At 44.8% G+C, this 22,705-nt stretch overlaps 1 protein-coding gene across 1 annotated transcript in view; it reads right to left on the reverse strand.

The window, feature by feature from the left end:
* The window catches only part of ADAM12 (ADAM metallopeptidase domain 12), a 342,217-nt gene that overhangs the window by 224,578 nt on the left and 94,934 nt on the right, over positions 1-22,705 (reverse strand). The window lies entirely within an intron of this gene.

The following is a 22,705-nucleotide window of genomic DNA, read 5'->3' on the forward strand; positions in this document are numbered from 1 at the left end:
GGTGTCCACTCATACATAGGAAGAGGAGGTAAAGGTGGTGAAGGAGATTAACAGCTGGACGGGAAAGAGATCATTATGGCAATTGGAGAGGGGAGTGCCCACGGGGTGATTGAACAGTAGGGCTAGGGGCAAGGAGGAACAGAACCAAGAGGAGAGCATGGGTTTGGCAGGAGAGTGGCCTTCCCTGGAGATGTCTGAGAGGAAAGAGCCTTTGTGTGTGTGGGGGGGGTAGAATGGAAACATGAGGTGGGGTGCCTGCAAATTGGGCAGCATGGCCGAGAGGTGAGGAGACGCGTTTGACTCAGGATGGATGACAGGCAGACACAATGGACAAGATGGATTTTTTTAGACAATGGAGACACTCAGGAATGCTTAGAGGTGAAAATGAAGGCGTAAAGGGTGAAGGATCTCTGGTAAAGACGAGGGAAACAATTACGTTGCAAAACCTGGTATGCTGCAGAGAAAGACAAATGAACAGGACCTAAGACACAGGCAAAAAAGACAACCCTGCTTCTCAGAAGCCAGGAGAAGGACGGATAGATGTCTGTAGAGATGGGGACCAACGATGTGGAGCTGTGGGGAACCACTTAACCCTTCACTTGGTTTTAAACCTGCTGTAAAACGCCCCAGAGCACCAAGCTTTATCCTCAAGAAGATGGGTGTGGACAACCCATCCTCACAGCTACATATTTAAACTTTCATTTTTTGACAGCAGAGAAGTGTCACTTGACATTTAAATAAAAAACGTTTTGAAATTGTATAAAATCATTTCTCATAGGAAAATATCTCCAATGATCCTGTAAAAGAACCAAAAGTGGGTCTAAGCAAATCCTTTCTGCATCAACCTTAACGTGTCTATCTCAAGCCAACTCCGCTGATAACGCTGAGATGATGGAAAATGTAAGGAGAACCGCATGTTTCTTTGAGCATTACTGATTGCTTATTAACTCTTTTCACCCTTTTCCCTGGGCAATATAGTTTTGATTCACTCAAGCATAATGTCTACAAAACAGCAATGAAAAACTTCCACAGCCCCAGATCTGCTAACCGAATTCCACTCAGGTGTCACAGCAGTCACAGGAACTTGGAAACTCCCATCCACTCACCAATCAGTTAGATATTTAGGAGTGAGCCTGCCCTCTGGGACGTACGGGCCATCCGAATGCCTGGATCAGTCCTGAGAAACCCGTGTGCTTTCTGGCCCCACGTCGGATGGAACTGATGACATTCCACAGCAGAAGAGGAGCGTGAATCATTCCAGACAGGGCTTGGCGCCAACTCTGAGAATAAGCCACTAACCAGGAATTCTTCGCTGTTATCTAGTTTTCAGTACTAGTAAAAATGTCAATCATGAATAATGAACATGTGACTCCAAAAATACCTCTCCAATCAGCTTGGTGGCAACAGTTAGATAACACAGTTAGCAGGCTGTGGCCCTCACTCCGCCTCCGTGTCTGTCTCGCCAATCACTAAACACCAAGAAAGGAAAGCAAAGCCTGCCTCCTGTGACTCAGTGGGCCCATGACTCAGGGTCATGCTCTTTGAACTTCATTTGAAAAAACTGAACCATGGAGAATGAGAATGGTGTCTGCAGGCCATGAAGGCAGCAGCCTTAGAGAAGGTATTGGATATGGGTTCAAGTCCCCCTAGCCCTCCTCCCTGCAAAGCTCATGATTAAATTACCTGGGCAATGTGACTTGTTCCTCTAGGCTCCGGGGTCCTTATTGGCAGAAGGATGGCAGTTACAGCTCTTACCCATCACGAGGTGGTGTGAAGACTTAAAGGCCAGGATGCATGGATTCTTTCCAGGACGATGCCTACCCCACGTGCCAGGCATATGTCTAGGCAACCGGGATGAACAAATGAGGACTCCAAAATGCACAAGATATGCCGGGCGTGGTGGCTCACGCGTATAATCCTAGCACTCTGGGAGGCTAAGGCAGGTGGATTGCGTGAGCTTAGGAGCTCCAGAACAGCCTGAGCAGGAGCAAGAATCCCCCCCGCCCATCTCTACTAAAAATAGCAAAACCAGCCAGGTGTAGTAACACATCCCTGTGGTCCCAGCTACTTGGGAGGCTGAGGCAAATGGCTGCTCAAGCCCAAGAATTTTGAGGTTGCTGTGAGCTATGATGTCACGGCATTCTACCCAGGGTGACTGAATGAGACTGTCTAAAAAAAAAAAGAAATGAACAAAATTGACAAAGTCCCCCACCACACACATGCTCACGAGAGTACTTGGCACATAATAAATGATCGTTTTTGTCTTTCCTTACACTCTGACTCTCGACCATGACACATGAGTGCCACTCGGTCATGACTGGGCCCATGCAGACGCACAGATGGCAAGTTGGCTACCATCACACACACTTCCCGGCCTCTCCATGCACAGCTCCCACTCACTGGGCTGCTTCCCCCCTCAGTGGCAATCAGAAGCTACCTCTGCCCCTGCCAGGCTCATCAACATGCAAAGATATTTCGGTATTTTTGACAATTATCAAATGTGCACCCTGAGCTGATATTATTGCAAGTGGTTCACAGGTATTATATTTGCCCTTTCGTTTCCAGAAGCGCCCATGGACTGCAATTACTGTCCTTGTTGTATAGTTGGAGGAAACTAAGGCACAGAGGATTAAGCCCAAGACCACACCTGTGTTTCCTCTGAGCCCTGCCTTCTCTGGGCTGACGTGTTCCTATCTTCTCTTTCCAATTAACTCTGGAAGACGATTTTTATCCTGTAATCAATTTCTTCTCCTAAAATCTAACCACGCCAGATAGCCAATAGCATTAAATGCAAATACTCTACTCCCCACTACTCTGATCACTAAGAGGCCAGTCCAGGTGGGAGTTGTTAGGGAGGGCATTTAAGTCTGTGGGGGGAGATGGGGCTCACAAGTTACAGAATACCAACATGTAGCCCCTGTCTATAACCTAATTTAAATTGCAGGAACTCATTTAGAATTCATGGCCAAATCTGCTTTTTTCCCCTCTTGAATTCCTCTAGCACTCTGTCGTGTACATAGATACACAGGTCCCCTGCTTTGACTGGTCATTATCAGAGCAGACATTGTACAAGCATGTCAATTCCTTAAGGGGAGAACTGGCTTTTGGTATCCACACTGCTTACCATGGGGACTCATGCACAGTGAACAGGCCACCAGGAAATGTTGGCTGCAAGAATAGAAAGGGGGAAGACCAGTGAACCCAAACCCAGTGCAGGGCTGGATTCTACCTTCCACTAAAGCAGGGCTCCAACCCATCTAGGATGACCAAGGAAAGCAGGAGGCCAGGCCACACCAACCACAGGGCTCTGCAAAGTCTTTGGATGAGGTTTCTTCCCACAGCGTAATCCCAGGATGTATAAACAGGGATTCAAGGACTCAATAACCCTAACAAACATCCCTCCAGACCTGACACTCTCTGGGGCCCACCTTTACTTAAATAAACAAACATTTAAAGATAAGATTTGAGAACAAACAGCTCTCCCTGAGATAAACCACTGGGGACAAACCAGGCTGACATTTTGTTCACAAGTTTGTTGGGAGGGCAGGGTGTGTGTGTGTGGTCAAACTAATTAAATGTCCAATAATGAGCATTTTAGGAAGAGATATTCTGACATGCCCTTGCTCTTTTATTGAATCTTACATTTTTATCAAACATTTAGAAAGAACATTTAATCTATCAAGACTCTTACATGCAAACGGTATTTTTGTGATTTTGTGTGTGTGTGTGTGTGGGGGGGGGGGCATGGGGATTTAAAACCATGAACTCCAACAGGGACAAAAAAAAAACTTCTTGGGATTTTGAAATCATCATTAGATTTTTGTTACTGATGAAAAATCTTTATTAACACCATTATACAGTCCCCTGCTATTATCAAGAAATAATACAGAGACAATCCCTGTCTACCTTGCCCAGTGTAAGGATACTGCCAGCCACTAGCACAACATCACAGCCAGGATATTATATACAATGATCTTGGTCAGATTTCCTATGGTAAATGCAGTCATTTGTCTGTATCAGTCATTATTCAGAGCAGTTTACATTGTTAAGCAACAGCCATTTCATCTCAACTTATAATTGTTAATATATTTGCATGACCTCTGAGTTTTCATCTCTCCCAATGTTTCAGGCATAGTGCTAAGAACTTGGTGCACCTGTTATAAATCTATCCCCATAACACCCTTGCTTCCTTATTCTGTCAATGGAAACTGTGCCTCTTCCCCTGGACAAAGTCAAAGTGGCCTGTTCTGCTCTGGTCAAGAAGTGGGGACACGAGCAAATGCACCTGTCAGATCCTCTCTCTCTCTGGAAGGTGAGCCCAACCAGACCACACAAGGACAGTCCTCGCCAGACCCCAACAAGCCTGTCCATGGTGAGCCCAACCAGACCACACAGGGACAGTCCTCGCCAGACCTGATGAGCCTGTCCATGGTGAGCCCAACCAGACCACACAGGGACAGTCCTCGCCAGACCCCGATGACCCTGTCCATGGTGAGCCCAACCAGACCACACAAGGACAGTCCTCGCCAGACCTGATGAGCCTGTCCATGGTGAGCCCAACCAGACCACACAGGGACAGTCCTCGCCAGACCCCGATGACCCTGTCCATGGTGAGCCCAACCAGACCACACAAGGACAGTCCTCGCCAGACCTGATGAGCCTATCCATGCTGAGCCCAACCAGACCACACAGGGACAGTCCTCGCCAGACCCTGACAAGCCTGTCCATGGTGAGCCCAACCAGACCACACAGGGACAGTCCTCACCAGACCTGATGAGCCTGACCATGGTGAGCCCAACCAGACCACACAAGGACAGTCCTCGCCAGACCCTGACAAGCCTGTCCATGGTGAGCCCAACCATACCACATGAGGACAGTCCTGGCCAGACCCCAACAAGCCTGTCCATGGTGAGCCCAACCAGACCACATAAGGACAGTCCTTGCCGGACCTGATGAGCCTGTCCATGGTGAGCCCAACCAGACCACACAGGGATAGTCCTCACCAGACCCGATGAGCCTGTCCATGGTGAGCCCAACCAGACCACACAGGGACAGTCCTCGCCAGACCTGATGATCCTGTCCATTGGTTCTTCCAAGATCACTGAAGGGCCCCAGCCCTGGCTTTTCTGAGACCTGGTTCTTTGTGCTTTCCTGAGCCACATCCTTCCTGAACATTCCCTCTCTACTTAAGATAGTAGAGTGTATCTGTTGCCTACAATGAAACAAACCAGTCCAGAGCCTGGGTACTATGACCATTCTCTGTGTAGATTAGAAAGCAGGCTCAGAAGTGAAGTCCAAGGTCACTTTGTTAGTCCATAGAAACAGAATCAATTGGATGGACGGATGGATGAATGGATGGATGGGAAGAGAAGAGACTTATTATGCGAATTGGCTCACACAATTATGGAGGCTGAGGAGTCCCGTGACATTCTGTCTACAAGCTGGAAAATGAGGAAGTGTCTAGCTCAGTCCAAGTGTGAAAGCCTGAGTTGCTGATGGGCTAACAGTTTGAGGCCAAAGGTCTGAGGCCCTGGGGAGCTGGAGTGTGTCCAGCCAAGGGCAGGAGAAGAGGCGTGTCCCAGTCCCAGAAGAGAGAGAGCACAAAGTCATATTTTCTTTGCCTTTTTGTTCTATCTGGGCCCTCAACCCATCGGATGGTGCCTATATGGGATGAAGAGGCATCTTCCTTACTCAGTGTGCTGCTCAAATGCCATTCTCTTCCAGACACACCTAGAAATAATGCTTTCCCAGCTACCTGGGTGCACCTAGCTCAGTCAAGTTGATACCTGAAATTAACTGTCACCGTCACACAGCTACAAAGTGACAGAACAGGCACAGATGGGGGTTGCCTGTGTGCAGAGCTGATGCCTTACCCTGGGGACCTGCCTCCTGCTGCACCTGTACCTCATAGTTCCTTCTTTAGAATGTCCCCTGGTAGGAAGGTCATCCCACCCTCAGCACCTCTGATATATGCTCTCAAGCCCCAGAAGCGATGCCTGGCGATGGTACTTTCATGAGGCAGGACCAAGCTGGTAGGTGGTGGGTCACATTTCTGATGCCATTGAATCACATTCAGCAGTCACTGATTAAAAGTGTCCTTTACAAACCACCCTTCCTGAACCTCTCCCCACAGGGTCCAGCACAGGAAATGTTGCTTGACCACTCTTGACATTTACTGCAGTTTTTTGTTTTTTTTTAAGAAGAGACACAGACAGAGGGAGGTGGTGGGGCCAGGCCTACGTTACCCTGTGGAGTCACACAGCACATTTCTTCAGCATTAGCTCGTGCTCCCACAAATGGTCTTCATCAAAGGTTTTTCATGTGGTTGCCAATGTGGCATCTGTCCTAATGACTCATGACGAGGACTCATTCCTTTCAGCGTGATTTATACTAGCTTATCGTTTTCTTGTTCTCCAGGGGGGAAGCTGCTCTATTGAGTGAGCTCAGCCCATGGAGGAATAGCCACTATCGGCTGTCTCTGTGCATTAAGCAGCCAGCTAATGGCACCGTCCGTGGACAGACCCACTTGCAGATTAGGAGACATCTGCTTCTTGTACTGGAGACTGGGATGGGAGGAACACCCACCCCCAAGAGAAAATTCTGGTCCTCTGACAGCTCTTGGCCTGACTTTTTATGAGCAGCTCCTTGGGGATAGGGCAGCAGGGGGTCTTCTCCTCACACACCATCCCACCCTTCCTGGGGAAGGGTGGGTGTGTTACAGACCTGGGTGGGAACAACAGTGAACAAGACTCAGTTCCTGCCTGGCCTGAGCTTACACCAGCCGGGTGAGAGAAGCCTCCCGCCTTCCCTGTTTCTCTTCTGCCATCTCCCCAGCTCACCCCTTCCCTGTGGGGACTCCAGGGGCGCTAAGGCTTCTGCCATCACAGCAGGTTAACGCCTGGGCTCTGCAGGCAGCTGGCCTGGCTCTGCACCCTGCTCTACCCTTTCAGGACTGTGACTCACGTGAGTCATGTGACAGTTTCCTTGAGGTCACTTCCTACACTTGACATTTAAGCATCTGACACCCTGAGCACGCACTATGTACCTGGTTCTGTTCTGGGAGCTGGGGATTCACCCAGTGCCTGTTCTGCGGAAGCGTCTATTCCAGTGACCACTCCTTCTGTCTGCTAAACCAGGAGCCTACTTCACTCACCTGGACAATAGCCCAGAGAAGCAGAGGTTACAGCTACTAAAAAGTGAACAAGTAAAGGAAAAATCTCCCTGTCTCACTCTGGAGAGCCTCAAGATGACGGAGACGAGGTAAGAACACTTTTGGTATGAAGATAGTGGATTTATCCCCAAATCACTTTCATATTACTATCATCATTGCAAAGGCCAATACTTTAACATTACAGCATATTTATTCCTGAACAATTCTGTTCTGTAGCTTTAGAGTGAGAATAACAGTAATAATAATAACGAGGGGACTTCTGAGGTTTTGCAACTCTCCACGTTTTGCAGGGTGCTTGCTCGTTCCCTCTGGGCCGCTGCCACCCACTGGCTGCCTGGGAGGTCCCCAGCCCAGGTCAGCATCCTCCCAAAGCCCTCAGCTCCCACTCCCAGCCCCTTCCTCCCTGAATTCCTACCTCCTGCACATGTGTGGCAACCTGGATTGTCTTTCACTTGACAGCAACCCCCTGACCCTGAAGGCACTCTCTGACATACAGTGACGCACATGGTCATCTTTCAGAACCAGTACCAGGGTTGCCATCTGACAATCATGTCCTAAAGCCACACTGCCAGGTAGGCCTCCTCCTTTTCACCAAAAACGCCGAAATAAGTTCTCTTGGGACCTGCTCATCATCTTCAGTTCTGGGATCAAAACGTTCCCTTTGTATTAAGATGTCCTCCTGGCTGCTTAGCAATAGCAGGAGCCATACTGATTTCAGGCAAGTAACTCCTTCTGACTCAAAGAAAGCAAAGAAGAATTCCTCAAGCACATGAGAATCTATTATCTTCATGAAATTTCTCAGGTACATAGATATGGTCACGCATTTCTACATTGTATCAAAAATAAAACAAAACAAAAAAACCCAGAACATTTTATTGACTCTTTAAAACTCTATCCACAACAATAAAACAAAAGGAGGAAATATGACCTATCACACAATCACATAAAAATTACATCGCACATAAAGGGCTACAATTGCTTCATGAAATAACTTTCATCCATCAACTCTGGAAATGGGCCTAGAAATATAGCCATGCTCATTTTATAGAGGTAAGAACAAATGCAAAAATATATAAATGTAGAGGTTAGAACAAAAAAGTGTCAGGCTTGCCAAGGACTTAGGAAAGAGCAAAGGATGCCCAGGGTCTATGAGTAGGTGAGTTTTTAACCAGAGGTCACAGATTTCTAGACAAAGGGAGGAAGGTGTCCATTGAGCACTGGGCCTGGGGATAGCTAGTAAGATAAATGCCGACTGCATTTGCCAAATCTAAGGGGCATCGCAGACAGAAGGTGGCCTCTCAAGTTTTCCAGTGAGAAGATGCCAAAGGGAATCTAGGTCATCCTGTGTCTACGTCTCTGTATTTAAACTTGGTTTGTATAAATACACACACAGCGTGGACACAGTCCACTGCCAACTTACAATATTTAATTTGTTAACTCAGTGATACATTTAAGATACTATTTTGCATAAATTATTAGTACTGCTTTTCTATACTCTTACATCTCACAGAACGCCCGTCTTTGTCTTCATTAGAGTCTGTCTGAGTCATCTCATGGTTTTCCAGGCTGATCACCTGAGCCTGAATCTAAATGGTCTCGGATTCAGGACTTTTTACTTTTTCTTTTTCTTAAAGTCCTCCACTTCACTCAACCTCCTCTGCTTCTGTGCCCCCGTGAATCCCCCCAGCACTCGGGCGAACTGTGGTCCCAGCCTCTCCGTGGGTCCCCGACCCCTGCTGCTGACACCTGCATTTCGTTCAGGATGCCATTCTGAAAACACACACTTCCTCTCTCATTACCCTACTCACCAACCTTTAGTGGCTCCCATGTGCACAGAGGAGATTCTGGAACCTGTCCAAAGGCTTGCGGGAAGGGGTTGGGTTCTGTCAGCCCCTTCATTCTCCTTCTGAGTCACTATGCCTGGGCTTCAGGGCCATCAGCTCCCACCCCGTGTGGGCCTTTAAGAAAATTGCCCAATTGGCCTGAAACTCTTTCCTCTCCTCTCTCCACCTGACTGGCTGCAGGGCCTGTGTGTCCATCTTGGAGACCTTCCCTGGCTGCCCAGAGAAAGATGCCTTTATTACCCTTGCTGTTCCCATAAGTGCATTTAACAGTGCAATCCATTATTTGTAGGGTTATTTGTTTGATGTCCCATTGGCCCACCGGCCTGAAATGTTTATGGAAGAAATGCTGGTGCCTTTGTAGACAGAGGGGACCCAGGTGTCATTCAATGAGATTGCTGGCCTTGAAGGCTCACCTTGGGGAGATTATCCCTTCTTTGCACATGTAGAAAATTATTCTTAACAGAATTCCAGAGGTCTGACTCACAGTGACCAAATTCACATGTGACAGACACCTAAACCTGACTCTTCACGTAGCATATCCATTGTACTACAGGGGTCAAGGTCTATATTTCCTTTGTTCCCCACTGTATCCCCAGTGTCCTGTATGATGTATAATAGGAAGTCCTATGATATATAGTGGGAAATAAAAATATTAAAGAAACAGGTCAAATTAATAAAAGTAGTACCAGCTAACTTTTGTGGGATATTTACCGTGTTTTAGTCTCTATACTAAGTGCTTTTGTGGATTATTGCATTTAATTCTAAAAACAACAGATGGTGGTCCCCATCTTGCAGACATCAGACCGAGGTTTGGAGAGCATAATTTCTAAATTCACACAGCAGAGTGCAGCCTTCACTGGGGATTTTCCGATTTCCCGCCCAGGGCTCCTAACTTATCTAGTGAAATAAATAAATTTCCGAGATACCCAAGCAAATGTGACACAGAAGAAAAATCTTTCTTGAAAATATTTTAAGGAGTTTCAAGAGGACAAGTCAAGTGCTGTAAAGTTAAATAAGTTTGCAAAATGGCCAGAGTCTCGTCTTGATTCTCCAGATGTGTCCTGGGACAAAAGAGCAATTACCAGGAGGCAGGGCTCTCCTCTTCCAGCTGCGTCATCCATACCCACAGGTAAAAGTGGAAACAAACTAGCAGTTTCAATTTTGAAGCTGATCTGTGTTCCTGCCTAGGACTCTCATAAATCAAACATGGTCAGGGATTATAACATGGTCTGAAAGGAGAGCTGAAAAATTCTGTATGAGAAGCAGGAAAGCATCACCTGAGGACAGGAGGCTGAAAGAACTAATGGGCTGTGTTTCATCTGGTTCTTGTTTAAAAAAATTGGACAATAGGAAAAGGGTAAAAATAAAAATAGGAAGGAAAACAAGTCTTTACAGGCAAGCAGCTCTCCCCCATTTTGAACACTAGAGGTTGAAACTTAGAATTCCACCCTTTCCTTATGGCCGGTTAATTGTTTAGGTAACTTGTCACATCGTGATGACAGCAACGGGAGAAGCTGACAGAGGGTGACTCATGACGGCCATGGCACCTCGTAGGAGGGCTGCCATTCAGAACCAGAGACCAAAAATCTCAAGGCACGGTGGGTTTGCCATGGCAGTGCCACAGTCATGACATTGGTCTCTATCATGTCTACCCCCTGGGCACTGTGACACTGTGACAGAAACAGACCACTCACAGATTATACACAAAAATGCTTGTATAATATGCAACATATATTTAGCTACATATTTAGGGACATACAGTTAGCCCTCTGTATCCATAGGTCCCGCATCTGCAGATTCAACCAACCAGAGGGTGAAAATATTTGAAAAAATAATAATGAAAACAATATAACAATAAAAACACAAATTGAAAAATACAATGTAACTATTACGTAGCATTTATGTTGCATAATTTTAGGTATTGTTAGTAATCTAGAGATGATTTCAAGGATATAAGAAGATGCACATAGACCATATGTAAATACTACATCATTTTTGGTCAGGGACTTAGGCATCCTTACGTTTGGGTATCTGCAGGGCGACCTGGAACCAATCCTCTGTGGATACCACGCAGCAATTGTATACACAGGCTCATAAACATAACACACATATACTGGTAAGTTAAAGGCAACCAAGAGTGTAATTGGGAATAAGCAAAAGTTATTCAATTATTTTGGGAAAGCGGCATGTCGAAGAGAAAGAGCAGTATTATGTTATTTATCTTTTTTCCCATTAATCAGAAATCTTAATTTGTCAATAACCCTGAGTGTTTATTGTAAATCAATTCAGACACACCTATCTGTACTGTTCTATAAAACAGAGGTGGAGTTAGGTGCTGTGATAGGCAGGGGCCCTGTGTTACTCATTTGGTATTCCAAACCCCAACACGAGGTCTGAAACATCCTTATTGGATGAACACACAAATAAACAAATACAAATAAATGAACAGTGTGTGGTACAGTATCAAATACTTTAATGTCACAATGGAAAAAATAAAAATGGCTAAAACATACTTCAGTTTAAAAATCCTTTTTGATCTACTCATAAGCAAGGATTAATAATACTTTTTAATACTCAAATGTTAGAAGAAATTGATATTCAAATATTGCCTTCTAAGAAGCCCTAATTTCTGTTCCTAAATCAAAATCTATAGATTATTTTGAGGGCATAAGCTAAGTTTGTTCTGCTGTAAAATTTTACGAAAAGCCATTGAAATTACACTCCTAGATTTTTCCAAGTGTAACAGATTGGTTATTGATTCAACCTAATAAAATGAACCATTGTGTTCTACCAAAATCACCCATATTATGTAATATCATATAGTATGTCCTATACGTACAATATATACTTATACTCGGGTCAGTATCAAAATTCAACTAATGATACATTCTGAGAAACCCTACTCCTTATATAATATTTGTATTTATTTTTACTACTTCCACTTATAAAAATTCCATGCCAACGATTATAGAAAAAAATATGCCAATTCATCAAAATATTTAGCCAAGGTTTGTTTTTGCAAGAAAAGTGGCCACTTCCTTAAATTTATTCCAAGAATAGTGTCTTCTGCAAATCAGTTAGGATCTCTAGCCAAGGGAGGTCAGAGGGGCAGAAGAAAGCACATGTGCTCAGAAACAGCAGTACAATTACTCTTTATGAACCCAAAAACTGCGTTCTATTTTTATGACCTATAGTGAACACATAAAAGAATGTGGAAAAGTGAGCATTAAAATAAACACTTACATCCTCACCACTTGGTTTAAGAAGTAGGACATAACCAAAGTGTCTCAGGATGTGCCCAAGTGCCTTCCTTTTACCATCATAACTGTTTTAAAAATCTTAAAAGCCTTTAAGGAGGTCAAGGTTTCAATCAAGTATGGGCATGCCATGAAGGGCCTCCAGCTATTACCAGACTAACCCTCCAGACCAAGAGATCTCGCCTTTCGTTGGCCCTTCCCACCTGCCTCCATAGACGTGGTAATTCCAAGCTGGCTGGGTTTCCAGTGCTGCCCAGGAGTGTCCCTTGAGCATACATTTCCCTTAGATGTGACATGTCACACTTTACATCTCCCAATGAATCAGACTCTTCTGGACTCAACGAAGGAGTCTTATGTCTCCAAGGAACATGGAGCTATTCACTTGGGGTTTCCTGGACCACTAAAACACAACTAAATAAGAAACCGGTTCTCACAGGAAGTATTTAATGGGTCTCAGTTAAACGCTGTATTTACCTCCTCACCTGGTGTTAGAAGCATAATTTCTGCCAGCGGGATTAGTTGGAGCCTTCCTCCAGGTGAAGTAACGAGCCTAATGTGGAATATTCCTGAGGCCAGATAGCGTGGAGTGGAAATGTGTCCTCTGAAAACCATGCACCCCAGTCCCCAAACTGATACAACTTAGATTACCGATGAGGAACTCAGGACCCGAGAGGTGAATTAATTTGCCAAACATTGCAAAGCTAACAAATGCCAGAGATTTCCTTCTCTGTGGGTCAGCCCCTCTTCCCTACACCACTCTTAACTCTTCTTTGCTCCTTTTTCTCAAAAAAAAAAAAAGTAAAACAATGACAAGTATACAAAATACTTCCTCAAATAGACATATCCATAACGTGTATCAATATGGGCTAGAACTGCCGCTCTGAAAACACAGCCAAAGGCAGAAGAGGGAGTCAGTCGGTAGGGGGTATGTTGTTATACACTGGAAGAAGTTAATTTGGGTGTCTTACAGCAATCGGGAAACTATTCTACAATATGATAGCACAAAAACTATAAATTAACTGATCCATTAAAATATCCCCATCAGTGGTTATATTTAAGTTCATACACACAAAATTACTTTGGGAAAAGCAGCAGTTGTGAATAAACATTTTCTAAATACAGAGAGATTTGTGTAATGTCTCTGTAGATAACTCATGGTCCAACAGAAAAATACACAGCTTTGAATCGGGAGGCATTGAGAAAATGTAAGAAATAATCCAGTCTCTCCACAATCATAAGCCTATTTGGTAAGATAATGAACTTGATCCAAAATTTAAGTGAATTTTAAACATACTTATTAAATTATATGCTAGTCCTTTTAGTAAGTTTTTAATGCCATTTTATATTTTTTCATTCATCCAACCTAACATCCTATGTATTTTGTTGATACGAATGTACAACACCATCAGAACATTACTGACAAGGTCATTTTTTATTTTGTGAAAAACTGCACATCAAGCCACACCCCATAACCCCCAAGGGACCTTCTGTGACACCGATCTCTGTCCCATGGCTGCCACTTTCCTGCTGACAGGGCACTGAGGGCACCTCCACAGAGCCTGCCGGCATTTCAAAGAAAACCACGAAACTGACCAACGAAATTCTCTAGGCCAGTTGAACCTGCAGAGATCGTCTTAGAAGGGCTATGAAAATAACTCTCCATCTAAGTAAATCATCTCCCAAAATAACCCTCCCGCTGGGGCTTGGTCTCCTATTATCCTCTCTCTGACCACATGTTTTTCATAAGAAACAAAATCATAAAGGAAAATAAAGAAACTCTTGTTCTCCACTTATGTCAAACCACCTCACCCCACAGAGCAATGCTCCAGCACACTGAGAAGAAAGAAGTGAATGTTTTATAACCTTTGTAGATAAACACCCTCATCTTGTTTTTCTCACGGGAGCCTGGACGAGGGGCTCAGCCTGTCTCTTCTCTTCTCAGTCAGGCCTTTGGTCTTTGTCAGTTACAACCATTTCCCTTCAATGTGATGAAACCTACTCTTGAATGAAATAGATTCTTTAATTTGCCATTGTCAGCTTGGAAACAGCCCTCCAAGGGACAGGGTGTGTGTGTCCAGACCCCTGCTTCTCCCACCAGCACTGCTGAGCTGCTGGGTTAGCTGAGGGCTCCTGCCTCCCATGTTCTCCTCCCTGAGCATCTGGGATGCAGGATGCTTTTGTCTGAAAATCAGGTCTCTGCAGAGCAGTTTCAGCATCGGGCATTTATCCAGCACCTGCTGGCCTCTCGGGGACAGGGTGTGTCATACCCTGTGACCCCACAGAACCTGCCACCAATGTGGGCACTCAACAGGGGGCTTTGGGGCAAACTAGCAAGTTCAAGAGGCTAAATTGGGGGACACAGTGGTAGAGCAATGGCTACAAGTGGTACCCCTAAATTTTCATCTACATCAAGGTCACCAGTAGTTGATGAGGGAAAGTTGTTCTCTATGGGAGCATTCCAGCTAATTAAGACACAACACAATTAGCATTCTGTGTGCCAGCCCCGGGCCACTGCCCTCCGAATTCTGCCTCTAGGAACGTGCCTATTCTGGGGCCTCCTATAAGCAGAATCGCACGGCACTGGTCCTTTCCTGTCTGGCTCATTCCACTTAGCATAAAGCCTTCAAGGCCCATCCACGCTGCAGCCTATGTCATTTCATTCCTTTTGAAGGCTGAGGAACATTTCGTTGTATGTGTAACCACACTAGGGTTATCTTCTCATCTGTTGATGGACGTTTGGGCTGCTTCCACCTTCTGGCTATTGTGACTAGCGCTGCAGTGTACTATTAGCACAGGACAAATGAGCTACCAGTCAATAGAATTATACGATGGCTCTTTACCATCTCTAACAAAGTATGAAAACTTAATATAAAGAAGAAATCAGTAAGAAGGAATCAAAGTTGAAGTTTATCCAAACACTTTATGAAACATGGCCAAGCACAGCCAGGGGTTCAACTGCACTCAGGATAATGAGCTTGAAGTAAACATTTCTGGAAACTGAAAAGAAGTTATCTAGGGTTTTGGTTTCCTGTGGCATTATAGTATAGAATCTAGCATAATCTGTGTTTACAGACCTAGTGCGATGATGTTAAAGTTTCAAGCTTTCCCAGGGGTTAGCTTTATTGTCGAAGTGACCAATGTTAGTGTGCCACACAGACAGAAGCATGGTGGCCTTTCTTTTGAGTACACAACCAGGGGAAGTGAAGAGGAGGCTGGCCATAAATACACCTGCCTGTGTGAATACACCTGCCTGCCTGCGTGAATACACCTGCCTGCGTGAATACACCTGCCTGGGTCCATACACCTGCCTGTGACCACACATCTGCCTGCGTGAATATACCTGCCTGTGTGAATACACCTGGCCTGTGTGAATACATCTGCCTGTGTGACTTCTGCATGTAGCCCATGCAACCCCCACTGACTCAGTGCAGGGAAGGGGATGATGCAGTGACATTGGCTCTCTCCTCAGCTGCCAGAGGCCACCTAAAAAGAGACAGAATAACCACTGTCACCTGCTTGGGTTGCAGTGTTGGGGAAAGAAACCCTCAGTGTGTGGCAGGATTTTCATCAGAAAACTGTTAAGCCCACAGCGTAAGAAGCAAAGTATAACAAGGGACGGAATTGAATGTGGAACTCTACTTTTGTACCAAATGACATTTTCTAATTCTTCTAACTTGAAAAGAGTTCACTTAAGGACACCACACTCTCTGATTGGAACCTGGAGGGGCCGGTTTTAAAAAGGTTGATCTTAACCAGTTCAGGCACTTTCAAGATAAGGTGCGTTGATGAACAAAAAACTCTAAAAATTGCGTTCTGACCTTTTCCAATGTCTGTACAACTTCAAAGAATAAAATGAAGGGAGAAGCTCAAGAGAACTTAGCTCTCATTCAGGAAAAAAAATTCAGCCCAATTAAAAATATCTTAAATGTCGAGGCTGATAGATTTTAACTTAAATGTGAAGGAGTTTGGTAGACTTAGCTCACTGACGTCCATGTAGCTTGCATGGATCCCACAAGTCCACAGTCACATTTAGAGAATTTCTGACGGCACCACAACTTCTTCAAGCAAGGTGGACAGGGATGACCACAGGTGCTACCTAATGCTCTGGGACGGGGACAGGCTTATTATGCTGCAGGCTTTAGACAGCCAGGAAAGGTGTGGTCACTTCTGTAGCAAAGGACATTCCCAGGGGCAAGGCATGAGCTAAGACAGAAACCTCAAACTAGAAGTTTCCAGGGGGCTGGCATTTCCCTGTCAGTCCTGATATTGTCTAACAGACCTTTGTGTGACAATGGAAAGTCCCTGCAGCCGTAGGTAGCTTTTGAGTCCTTAAACTGTGGCTCGTATGTCCAAGGAATTAAAACTTTTTAAAATGAAGTTTAATTTAAATAGTCACATGTGGCTAGGGGCTCTCCAAATAAAGTGTGAATAAAGCTTATAGGAGATTATGTTAAAAATATGGGTGACCAGGCTCTATAGCTGGGGATTCTGGACCAATAGAGAGAGGTGGGCCAGGCACCCCCTTTGTATCAATTTCCCCAGGTGGCCCCAGGGCTGGTGGTGTGGAGCAGTGCCCTCAACTTTAAGGAGGAGAAGAGTCTGTGTCTGAGTGCGAGGCAGAGACCCCCCGCATGGAGACAGACATTAGGAGGATATGGCATAGAATTCAATGGGGCACAGACAACAGCCACCTGTGTCCTACACACTGCAGGCCATGCTCTGCAGCTCCCAGCCACCAGCTACTGCCGTACTGGGTCAGCTGCAAACATCTCTGGGTCCCAAAGAAATGTCAGTTCCCCAGGAGAGCCCTGCGCAGGTCACCTCCAGAACGGATTCTGTCAAGCCCCACATCCACCCCCTCCTAGACTCCAGAGCCCGCTTACTAGGAACTACATCTTTGTGCCCTGGCCACCTCTCAAAGGGCAAATTCCTAATTTTCTTCTAGGGCTTTCTATCCTGACAGAAGCATCGCTGTTCCCCAGAATTTCGCATAGAATTGTCCTCGACGTCCCCCTTTCCATTGCCGCACACGATCAATTGCTCATCAGATTCGACCATTCCGCCTCAACTACTCCCTTCCTCCCACAGGCATCCCGCTGGCTGGAGCTGCCATCTGCTCTCCCCTGGACAATGGCAGCACTCAGTCTCTCGACCTCGCTCACACCTCGCCCCCTCCCACCTAGCTTTCACACACAGCCAGACGGTCCTGCCGTGTTACTGTCCTGTCTCCAGGCCTTTTCTTCTGTGGCCTTTACGTAAAGATGTGACATCCTCATCACAGTGCAAAAGACCCAGCCTGGCCTGGCTTCCTCTCTGTCTCACGACTCCCCTTCTTACTCATTAGCACAGTGGCCTTGCTAATTTCTGAAAAGCTCCTTAGGACCTTGACACATGCTCTTCTTTCTCTCTTGAACCCTTTACCCTCTGCCTGCCTTTACCTGGCCCATCCCTCTTTAGGCATGGCTCAAATGGCCAGTAATCATGCGCCTTCCTTCCTCAGACCCAGTGTACCAAACCTCTCCGCTCAGCTCTAGGTGCCACTGTCATTCACTCACTGTTTTTGTGACAATCTGTGCAGTGCTGGGCTCCACGACCAACCTCCCAGTGGACGAGGACTTTATGTTACTCGTCACTCTATCATCAGCGTCAATCACACTGTCTGGTATTCAACACACATTTGTGAATATGTAATTGTGATTTCAATAATGCACAAAGAATATTCTCATAAAGATCTGCAGACTGTAGAAGAGAAGCCAAGATGGAAACAGGAATCTAGATGGGTGAGTTCCGAGGAGTGATTTTGCTCCCATCTCATCCATAATTAGAACCAAGCAGTCAAGAGCTCCTGGTTCTGAGCACAGGCTGGGCTGCTGCTGCAAGAGTGCAGGGGAAAGGGGAAACGCTCCACATTCCAACAGACACTTCAAAAGCTCAGGTCCTGAGAATGTCAAGGCTGAAAAATTAAAAGCCTTACACAGCAGGAAACCAAAGGATCAGCCCAGCCTAGCTAATCCTTCTAGGTCTCATCAGAGTTGAGACGTCCCATTGTCATCAGGACTCACAGGTAACAAGCTTCTCACTAACAGAGTCTGAGCTAGAACATGGTTAGAGTGAAGCCAAGGGGTCATCAGGTAAAAGAATTAACATTGCTGGATCCATAGAGAAACGTTAATGAGTCATCCAAACCTGACCATCAAAACTGACACAAGAGTTGCTCTTTCCACACTGGCTCCATGTGGACGGTTAGCCCATTTTTATTTCAGAGGAGGAAGCCGGCAGCTTGGCCAGGCTCAGCAAAGCCTGGGCTCCTAACTCCAGACCCTGTGTCCTTTCCAGAGACCTTTGTTTTTGAACTATTTCTCACAGTCACCCAGGACAGACCTTCTACCTTCCGGTGACTCACTTCTGGTGGGGCTGGGTTAACCAGTTTCAGTGAGACGTGCTTATGGAGTGCCTGTGATAAGCTGGGCTGTGTGGGAGTTGGGGGTGGATGTCAAGACCCCACTCCTGACCTTAAGGACATCCTCTGTTAATGCCAGAGGAAAAAAGAACAAAGTGGCAGGCGGCTCTCAGAGGCAGAGCTTGGCTCTGGTTGCATCCTGGTCAGTGTCGCCACATAGCAGACAGATGCTACCCCTGCCCCTCACCCTGGCCGAGGACCCCCCACCTCTCTCTCCTGCACACACCTAGGTGGCGGTCACCCTTTCAGCAGCCCACTGCCTCAGGAGCTCCTGTTGAGTTTGCAGGTCTCACTCACGGGCACTGCTAAATTTCCTCTGAACTTGCAACATCTATTTTTTTGTTAACCCAAAGCAGAGGATTTTACATTTATCCCCCATGAACTCTCATCTTGTTAGTTTTGGCCCACTGATCCAAACTGCTGAAATCTTCATAATCCAGATTCTGCTGTGCGAGCACAGTGACCCATCCAGCTTTGCCCTGCTAGGAAATGTGATCAGCGTACCTTTTACGTCTTCATCAGGAAGGCCGAGGAGGCCCTGGGCCAGGACGAGGCTGTGCCCACAGCTCTAAGGCCATCAGCATAACCTCAGCCCGCCCGTCCACCCTGGGTCAGCTCACCATGTACAATGGACAGACTGACATCCTCTAGATGGACAGACATTCAGCCAACTCTAATCCCCCTTCTGCTGTCTCCACAGCAGCTACATTGCTCCATCCTACACTGTGAATCTGAGAGATGATCTCCCCAAATATTTAAACCCATGTTTGACAATTTTAAGATGCTCTTTCTGCTACTGTTCTAAAGTGCATGCTAATTAAAGTTGCTCCTTAAGAGATGTCTGGAATTGTTCCAGACTAAATAAAAGTCAGTGCTGAAGTTCTTCCAGCCATGAGACACCCCACGTATAAATTCAGCTGGCCACGGACTTCCCATGGCAACTGCCTCCCGTCAGTGATGGAACAGCTTGAAAACAGGATGCACACTGGGTTGGAGAGAGGCACGGAGTGTGATCCACTGCCATCACTCTTAATTACCCTAAGCTGGGAAAACGGACGTCTAAGCTGGCTAGCCTGTCCAATAAACCATTTTGATCAAAGATGAGCTTTCACAGAACACCTGTTTGAGGAATGGCCTAAGGGTCCACAGGGACCCGGTAGAGTTATGAAAGTTATAAGCCTGGTTTCTGCAGTTCCATAAGTAGACAGCAACAAGGTAAAAAATGCTTCTCAAGGGAAGCTTGGCGTTTCTTTAAACACTCAATTATAGCTACACAAATAGAGATTGTAAGTGAACAGCATCCAATCTTTGCACAAATTAAGGATGTTAGAAAGCAAATAAAATAGATCCTCTGAAAAACTATTTAATAAAAAATCAGCCCAATGGCATGAAGAATTGGTTTACCATGGAAGCATCTTGAGTGAGGTTAATTAGGTGACTCGCTTTCAGAATTAGCTGCAGATTATAAAGCCTGTGATTTAAGAAACTAGAGCCACTTTTATTTAGGTTATGGTTTCTAAGCAGGTTTTCCATTAAAATAAATTTCTGGATATTTAAAGACCTATTATCAATAGTTAGACCTTTTTTGCCCTTTGAAAATTGCTCGAGGCCTTTCAAAATGGCCCTTCAACATTTTCTTTTTATGAATAATAAATACTCCCACATTCTCATCACTAAACATTATTAAGCTTTTACAACAGTTTTTTTTCCTTTAAAGGAAAAAGGTTTTTTCACCTAATTTTAAAAGTAATATTTTCTTGTCACAAAACATTAAGACAATAAAGAAAGTAGATATCTTCCATTCTCTTACTACCCAGAGATTCATGTCGTGTGCCTACTTTAAAAATAAAAACTGAATACTATGAAAACTGTTTCCTAACTTTCTGTTTACATTGATTATACTGTGAGCTTTCTACAATAAAAGTATCCATCATTTTCCATGTTTGTGCAGTATTCCGTTTCATAGCTGAGCCATAATTTCTCTAAGGCCTCTCCTATTGATGTACTTTTAGGTAAAACATTCTGAGCTCCAGCGATTCCTGGCCTGAATGCACTGAAACAGGGGACCAACCAGCTGACCTTCTGATCCGTCAGGCTCTCTATTACAGTACCGGCTGTTATTTAAATGACTTTTGCTTATATTTTTATCTTTGGGTTCTTATAGCTTTATTTGGATAAACTCTCTGAATTGGATCTATTGGGCCAAAGGCTATGCAAATCAAAAATTCTATTGTACTGAATGATTGATTACCTTTTACATCTGACAAGTTTATAAGCTAATAGAGTGCAAGAATTTCACTCTACTTACACAATTGGAGATTTCTTTTAGTATTCATTGCCTTAAAGGTACAGTCCATTTGAAGTGGACATGGAAACTTTTTCAAAAAAATTATTACACTGAAGCATTTAGGATAATGCATAATACTAGCAGCGTGACTTAATTATGAAAATGTTATTTTTAACAGAAAGGAATCTCTATTATTGATTCAAGTAATACAATTAAAATACAGTATGGAATATCATAGAAACACATTACATACTTTTTACAAATGTAGGTTGACAGAGGTTGGGAAGAGAGAAATAAATTGAGAAGAAATAGTTTATGCTTTTGACTTTTCTAAATGTGAGATTATCTAGTGAAAGAAAGACCCAGAATTGAAAGGGGAGCAAATGAAGACATGTTTTAAAATGCTATTTATACAAATTAGCACTGTCCAGTAGTCAACATGTATCACTGTACCCTCAGCGGTGGAAGGTAAATCATTTCAGAGATAACCATGGAGAGGCCATTAAGCGATTTTATAAACTCAGAGAACCAGATGGGCTCTAAGAAGTTATTTCTATACGGGAATGTATGTCTGTTATAAAACTAAACGAGGAAGTAGGAATGGAAAACTGCAGTCAGACTATGACGTCAACCAAGAAGATAAAAGAAGCAAAGCCTTACTTATATAAGAAGAAGATCAAATAATTCACCAAAATATTAGCCAGGGTTGGTAGTAGAAGTACTTTTGGGGGGTTTGTTTTGTTTTTTTTTATTCTTTTTCGTCTGTACAGTGTTCCACTTTCTTCACTGGACATGTATTCCTTTCATAATGAAAACAACTTAAGGTTTTTATTAAGTCCATTTTTGTTTCTCTACCTATAGTGGTAACACCAAAGCAATAGCTCAAGCCTGGCCTCCTTCAGGCTCGGCACCATGGTCCTGCAGCAGTCTAACAAGGGGAGCCGGTGGGAGAGAGAAACTTCCTAAACACAGCTGCCAATCCCAACATCCCGTCACAGAAATGCATCTTTCAGGGAATACCTGGTTTCCTCCACTGAGAGAATTTCAAAACCACCTACAAACAGCAGTATAAAAATATTTCAATGTTCCACAGTATACTTACATGAACAACAAAAGAAAGAGCACAAAGATATTTCCTTTGCTGAGAGGAACGTCCTTTGAGACACATCAAAAACAATACATAGTTTTCTGTTCAGATCTCTGATTACCTGACACCTGAGCCGGAACCTCTCTTGTAAGATCATCAAGTCACAAGAAGAGGTAAAAACACACTGTCTGCTGTACACGAAACTTCTGATCCATGTCATGGTGAACGGGAAACATGCAGGGAAAAAACCACAAAGGGGAGCAGGCTGTAGATCTCATGGAGCAGGCCACGGGATTTTATATCCATTTTAATAGTTTGTGGTGTTAGATATCAAAGGTTGGGATAGGCCCCTGATGGTGTCTTTTGTGCGATTTGCTTAGTACCCTAAAGTCAAAGCACCAACACAAGTAAATGATTGGACTTGTTTCCACCGAGATGCAAAGGCAGGTTTCTGGGACCTCACATCCCTGGAAGAACTCAGCCTGGAGAGGCTGCCCAACCCACACTGCTGAGTCAGCAAAAATCAGCAGGTTTCTGATGGATGAGGAACAGGACCCAGAACTTCTGGAGGACAGAAACTGCTATTTCGAATCAAGTAG

Source organism: Nycticebus coucang, chromosome 3 (genome assembly GCF_027406575.1).
Source record: "Nycticebus coucang isolate mNycCou1 chromosome 3, mNycCou1.pri, whole genome shotgun sequence".
NCBI classification, from domain to species: domain Eukaryota; kingdom Metazoa; phylum Chordata; class Mammalia; order Primates; family Lorisidae; genus Nycticebus; species Nycticebus coucang.